The 7,431-nt window shown below is 41.4% G+C and overlaps 1 pseudogene; it reads left to right on the top strand.

The window, feature by feature from the left end:
- The first annotated feature begins 1,279 nt into the window (after nucleotides 1-1,279).
- LOC105515337 lies at nucleotides 1,280-5,432 on the top strand (annotated as a pseudogene).
- The last annotated feature ends 1,999 nt before the right edge of the window (nucleotides 5,433-7,431 follow it).

The raw sequence follows: 7,431 nt of genomic DNA, 5'->3' as shown, positions 1-7,431 counted from the left end.
CTCCTGACCTTGTGATCCGCCCGCCTCAGCCTCCCAAAGTGCTGGGATTACAGGCGTGAGCCACCACTCCCAGCTAATTTTTTGTATTTTTGGTGACAATGGGGTTGTGCCCTTTTGCCTAGGCTGATCTTGAACTCCGGGGCTCAAGCAATCCACTCTCCTTGGCCTCCCAAAAAGCAGGGATTACAGGCATGACCCACCCTGCACCTGGGCCCTATTTATTTTCCAAAAGAATTTTATAATCAATTTCTCTGGTTCCAGAAAATTTAAAAAACTGGAACTGTAAATAGAAATCACATGTAGTTTGTAAATTTTAACTTAGAATTGGATTGGTATCTTTCTGATATTAAATCATCTTTTTTTTTTTTTTGAGACTGAGTCTCGCTCCGTCTCCCAGGCTGGAGTGCAGTGGCGCGACCTCGGCTCACTGCAAGCTCCGCCTCCCGAGTTCACGCCATTCTCCGGCCTCAGCCTCTCATGTAGGTGGGACTACAGGCGCCCACCATCACACTCGGTTAAATTTTTTTTTATTTTTTAATAGGGACGGGGTTTCACAGTGTTAGCCAGGATGGTCTGGATTTCCTGATCTCATGATCTGCCCGCCTTGGCCTCCCAAAGTGCTGGGATTACAGACGTGAGCAACCGCGCCCACCCTAATTTTTGTATTTTCAGTAGAGACGGAGTTTTGCCATGTTGGCCAGGCCTGTCTCAAAATCTTGACCTCAGGTGATTCGGCCGCCTCAGCCTCCCAAAGTGCTGGGATTACAGGCATGAGGCACCTCACCCGGCTTATCATTTTCAGTAATTCTAAACTTTTTATTTTCCATTTATTGTGGGAATTATTTTAAAATTTGTGCATTTCTAAAAACTTCCCAGTGGTAGAAACTGTATTATTATTATCAGTTTCTAGCTGTATTGCATTGTAGTCAGAAAATGCTATTTGTATGATTTGTATTTGAGGTTTTTTCTTTTGGCCTAAAATATCTACTTTTATGCACATTCCATGTAGTATTGAAATTCCAAGTTTTATATATATTTGTAAGTTTCCATATTGACTGTGATGTTTAGATCAGTGCTACTCAAAGTAGCCATTCTCCTGTGTCACTGAGCACGTATTTAGACTCCATTGCCTTTTTATTTAAAAAAAAAGCATAATTTTCTCTGTGAAAGAAATAATGCATTGATTTATATTTTGGAGCAAGCATCCACCTTGTTGCATCTGGTAGCCACAGTTCATGGACTGGCACCAGTCTGTAACCACAGTTTGACTAGCACTACGATGGAGGAGACCAGCAGGACTTATTTCCTGGTCTCTGTGGGATGAAGTGAAAAAACCATGAGAACCCAGCAGATGAGAGGCCAGGCACTGTGGCTCACACCTGCAATTCCAGCACTTTGGGAGGCTGAGGCAGGTGGATCACTTAGGCTCAGGAGTTCGGGACCAGCCTGGGCAACATGGTGAAACCCCATCTCTATGTACAAAAAATACAAAAATTATCTAGGTGTGGTGGCGGGTGCCTGTAATCCCAGCTACTCGGGAGGCTGAGGTGGGAGGATTTGCTTGAGCCCAGGAGGCAGAGGTTGCAGTGAGCCAAGATCGTGCCACTGCACTCCAGCCTGGGTGATACAGCAAGACCCCATCTCAAAAATAGTAAAAATAAGAATAAATTACGCAGTATCAGATATTGTTTTATAGCAATCCAAGAATGACCTAACACAAATGGTGTTGGGATGACTGATAATCATGTGGATAAAGGTAAAATTGGATTAATTCCTCATTCTTTATATTAGGATAAATTCCAAATCGGTCAATATCTAAATATAAAAATAGTAAAGTCATAAAATATTAGAGAAAAACTTCTTAGGTATTCATTGCCAAAAAATATATACAATTTAAAAATTAGAGAAAACTATAGGTTAATTTTTTCACAATCTGGAAATGACGAGGACTTTCCTAACTGTGATTCCATATTCAGATTTAATAAAGGAAAAATGGGTAACTTTGTCTACTTAAATATTCTTAAAATTGTATGTGCAAAATACTGTATGGAAAGTCAAAAGTTAAACAATTGAGACCAAATACTTGTAACTTATATCACAAAATACCAACATCCCTAATATGTAAAATCCTATTCTGACAACCCGTTAGAAAAATGGGGAAATTACAGAAAAACAAATGAAAATGGCTCTTAAATATATGAAAAGATGTTCACTTTGCTCATATTAAGAGAAATAATAAAAGAGATGCACGTTAAAACTAAATGGAGATATCATTGCTCATCTATCAGTTTTGCAAAAATCCCAAACTTGACACTCTGAGTTGATGGAACAGTGGAGAAATAGGTACTTTCCTGTATTGTTGATGGAGATGTAAATGGTACAACTATGCGAGGGGATTTGACAACATCTAGCAACATTACGTATGTATTTACTCTGCCCAAGCAACCCTTCTTCCAAGTATCTGCATCTGAGAATACAATGCCAAAACCACAAAAGGATGACTGCTCAAGGCTATTTATTACAGCACATTTTGTAATCATGAAAGACTATAAGCAGTCCACATCTCTATCTGCAGAGAACGGGTGAATAGACAATGAATGGTACGTACATGCACTGAACTACTATTCAGCTGCTAAAAAAAAAAAAAAAAAAAAAAAAATTAAGACTATCTTTATAACGCCAGGCACGGTGGCTCACGCCTGTAATCCCAACACTTTGGGAGGCTGAGGTGGGCGGATCATTTGAGGTCAGGAGTTTGAGACCAGCCTGGCCAACATGGTGAAACGTCTCTACTAAAAATACAAACATTAGCCAGGCATCACAATAGGCGCCTGTAATTCCAGCTACTTGGGAGGCTGAGGCAGGAGAATTGCTTGAGCCTGGGAGGCGGAGGTTGCAGTGAGTAGAGATAGTGCCTTTGCACTCCAGCCTGGGCAACAGAGCGAGACTCCATCTCAAAAAAAAAAAAAAAAGAATATAAATTGTTAGAGAATGAAAATGAGAAAAAGTAACATACAGAAGAGTATTAACAGTATTGCATTTTTTTGTGTATGAATGGAATAAAAATAAAGCATATGCATATATATTGGCTTCCAGTTTCAAAATTTAAAGATATTAAAATAAAAACTAATAGAAATAATTACCTATTGGAAAAAGGATAGGGATGTAAACTATAACTTTCTGATGTGCCTTGTTTTATAGTTTTGATAAAAAATATATACGAAATTAAAAATAAATTTTACAAAAAAGTAATCACTATAAAAAACTGAATGAAAACCCATTGGTCTATCAAGCTGTGTCATAATCACACAGAGAATTCTTTCACCTAATTTTGAAACAGTATAATTGCGTACGGCATACAGTGGGACAGTGTATATAGGCTGTACAATATATAGTGAGATATATGTGAACAAAACAAATATAAAGAAATCTTGCCGGGCGCGGTGGCTCATGCCTGTAATCCCAGCACTTTGGGAGGTCGAGGTGGGCGGATCACGAGATCAGGAGATCGAGACCATCCTGGCTAACACGGTGAAACCCTGTCTCTACTAAAACTACAAAAAAATCAGCCAGGCGCGGTGGCGGGCGCCTGTAGTCCCAGCTACTCAGGAGGCTGAGGCAGGAGAATGACATGAACCCGGGAGGTGGAGCTTGCAGTGAGTCGAGATCGCGCCACTGCACTCCAGCCTGGGTGACAGAGCGAGACTCCGCCTCAAAAGAAAAAAAAAAAAGAAATCTTAAGCAGTATTCAGTAAACCTATTGCTGGTAATAATACTGGTATTGGTATCTCAAAAGTATTATATTTATATAATGGGATAAAGCAAAAGCCACTAGGAACCAAGACCTTCAGTGTGTTTTAGTCCATTTGTGTTGCTATAACAGAATACCACAGACTGGGTAATTTATAAGAAAAAGAAATGTGTGTGATCTGTGACACTCTTCCTCCCCCATTCCCCTTACCTTCCCCACTCCCGGTTCTCTGACATTCAGACTGAGACTGAATTACCACCCACCAGCGTTCCTGGTTCTCCAGCTTGCAGATGACATATTTTGGGACTTTTTGTCCTCCATAATCACATGAGCCAATTCCCATAATAAATTTCCTCTTATATTTCCATATATTCTATTGTTTCTGTTTCTTTGGAGAACTCTGAGAAATATAGTATCAGTTTACACGGAGGATAGAGAAATATATTAAATGACATCCCAAGGTTGCAAATTCAAGTCCAGGATGTGGGAAATCACAAGTGACAAATTACCCAGTTTCTTCAATGAATAAATGGCATAAAACTAAAACTAAATGACACAAGGAATGAAAAAAAAAGCCATTCTGTTGATTAAAAGAGACTTAAGAGCAGCAACCATCAGCCCTGTCAAGTTGGTGGCTCCTTGGAGCTCAGTGGCTGGGAGGCGGCTAGGTGCTCCTATTGGTACACAGCGAGTATGTGGTGGTGATGGCTTATGTCAAATTATCTGGTGAACGCTTGAAAGTTGATGTTGGGCCAGGAGTGGTGGCTCCTAGCACTTTGGGAAGCCCAGACGGCAGACTGCTTGAGCTCAGGAGTTTGAAACTAGCTTGGGCAACATGACAAAACCCCATCTCTACTAAAAATACAGAAAAATTGCCCGGTGTGGTGGCTTGTGCCGATGGTCCCAGCTATTCTGGAGGCTGAAGTGGGAGGATCCCTTGAGCCCAGGAGGTGGAGGTTGCAGTGAGCGGCGATCGTTACACTGCACTTCAGCCTGTGTGATAGAGGGAGGCTCTGCCTCAAAAAAAAAAAAAAAAGAAAAGAAAGTTAATGTCATAGATAGCCACTGGAGAGGTTCAAGGGAAGATATATCAATTTTGACAACTGAAGACAACATTGTTTCTTAGCTGGCAAAAATATTCAACTTTTAAGGAAGACAGAAATATAATGTTTATTGTGAATTTCCAGCCAAACAAAAGGCAGACACACTGGCTTTCACTGCTCTCTTTGAATAGAAGCTGCCCCCTCTAGAGCTTCACGCATTCTGAGTGGAAAGCAACAATTACTTTGCTGTGACAAAGCCACGGTGTTGGTTTGCTTCATTGATTCCTTTTCCCTTGGGTTTGATCCTGCCTGGAAAAATGTCTGCAAGAGCACTGATCGGATTCTCCTGACCAGAGGAGAGCCTCTCCTTTACCGCCTGTGAGAAGTGGAATCGTGGATATACAGATGTTAGGAAGTGCTTAAATCTTCTGGCAGATAGATTGTGACCATCTCAGCTTTTCCTTGGAGATACGCGTTCTACTGTGGTTACCTATGTGTTTGGTTTCCTTGCACCTCTGCATAAAGTGCACTTTCCTAAAGTTCAGTTACAAGAACATTTGGAATCTCTCTCCAGCCTGCGTTCCTTTTGCGATGCTATCCTAAATAGTTATTTTAGGCTTAGCGTTGGAGATGGATGACAGTCTTCACCAAAACCCTCAACTTCCTCCTTGGAAACTGCCAACATTCAAATTGACATCAGCAGAGGAAGAAAGTAACTCTTTATGTTAAATTAAATAATAAGTACTCATTAAATATATAGCTTATTTCCAAATAAAATGTTTTTAATTTAAAAATTATAAAAAGACTTTTAAAATATGCTCTTTATTTTAAAAAATGTTTTTAATCTAACTTAATGGTTATTTCAAAATAGGAAGCAAAATTAAAAAAAAATAAATGGAAAATATATATTAAAAGTTGTAAATATGAAAAAATACATATTTTTGAAAATATAATTTTAATTAAAAAAGATTAAAAGTATTTTATATTGGCTGGGTGCGGTGGCTCACACCTGTAATCCCAGCACTTTGGGAGGCCGAGGCAGGCGGATCACGAGGTCAGGAGATCGAGACCATCTTGGCTAACACGGTGAAACCCCATCCCTACTAAAAATACAAAAATTAGCCTGGTGTGGTGGCAGGTGCCTGTAGTCCCAGCTACTTGGGAGGCTGAGGCATAAGAATGGCGTGAACCTGGGAGGCGGAGCTTGCAGTGAGCGGAGATCGCACCACTGCACTCCAGCCTGGGCAACAGAATAAAAAAACTCAGCCTGACATGGTGGCTCATGCTTGTAATCCCAGCACCTTGGGAGGCTGAGACAGGAGGATCACCTGAGGCCAAAAGATCAAGACCAACCCAGGCAACATATCAAGACCCTGCCTTCATAAAAACTTAAAAGTAAAAAATAAATTAGCCGGGCATGGTGGGGCACACCTGCAGTCCTAGACACACAGGAGGCTGAGGCAGGAGGATCATTTGAGCCACTGACGCTGCAATGAGCTATGATTATGCCACTGCACTCCAGCCTGAGCAATAGAGCAAAACCCTGTCTCTGAATAAAAAGGAAAAAAATTGTATACACTATATTTTTGTCCTAAAATAACTAGTTATTAAAGTATATATATATACAGGTGGCCGGGCACAGTGGCTCACACCTGTAATCCCAGCACTTTGGGGGGCCAAGGTAGGCAAATCACTTGAGGCCAGGTGTTCTAGACCAGCCTGGCCAACACGGTGAAACCCCATCTCTACTAAAAATACAAAAAATTATCTGGCTGAGGCAGGAGTATAACTTGAATCCAGGAGGCAGAGGTTGTGGTGAGCCAAGATCATCACGCCACTGCACTCCATCCTGTCTCAAAAAAAAAAAAGACCGGGCATGGTGGCTCACGCCTGTAATCCCAGCACTTTGGGAGGCCTAGGCGGGCAGATCACCTGAGGTTGGGAGCTCTAGACTAGCCTGGTCAGCATGGTGAAACCCCGTCTCTACTAAAAATACAAAAATTAGCCGGGCGTGGTGGCAGGCGCCTGTAATCCCAGCTACTCGGGAAGCTGAGGCAGGAGAATTGCTTGAACCTGGGAGGCAGAGGTTGCAGTGAGCAGAGATAGCGCCATTGCACTCCGGGCTGGGCAACAGAGCGAGACTCCGTCTCAAAAAAATAAAAAAAAATAATAATAAAAATACACACACACACACACACACACACACACACAGAGTCATCCCTTGGTGTACACAGGGAGATTGGTTCTAGGACCCCCACGTATACCAAAATCGATGCATATTCAAGTCCCTCAGTCTGCCCTGCAGAACCTGCATATGCAATAAGTTGGCTCTCCATATACAAGAGGTTCATATCCCATTAATACTGTAGTTTGGATCCATGTTTGGTTGAAAAAAATTAATACGTAAGTAGATTTGCACAGTTCAAACCTCTGTTGTTCAATGATCAACCATAAATAAAGCAAGACAAAAAGTCCAAACGTCATCAATGATCTAAAAAAGTCACAATAAGTTTCATTTTAAAATTTTATTTTAAAAGTTTTGTGCACGGCCGGGCGCGGTGGCTCAAGCCTGTAATCCCAGCACTTTGGGAGGCCGAGACGGGTGGATCACGAGGTCAGGAGATCGAGACCATCCTG

This window comes from Colobus angolensis, unplaced genomic scaffold (genome assembly GCF_000951035.1).
Source record: "Colobus angolensis palliatus isolate OR3802 unplaced genomic scaffold, Cang.pa_1.0 Scaffold106, whole genome shotgun sequence".
Classification (NCBI taxonomy): domain Eukaryota; kingdom Metazoa; phylum Chordata; class Mammalia; order Primates; family Cercopithecidae; genus Colobus; species Colobus angolensis.
Note: the sequence above shows the minus strand (reverse complement) of the source record. Positions and strands in the feature narration are given on the sequence as shown.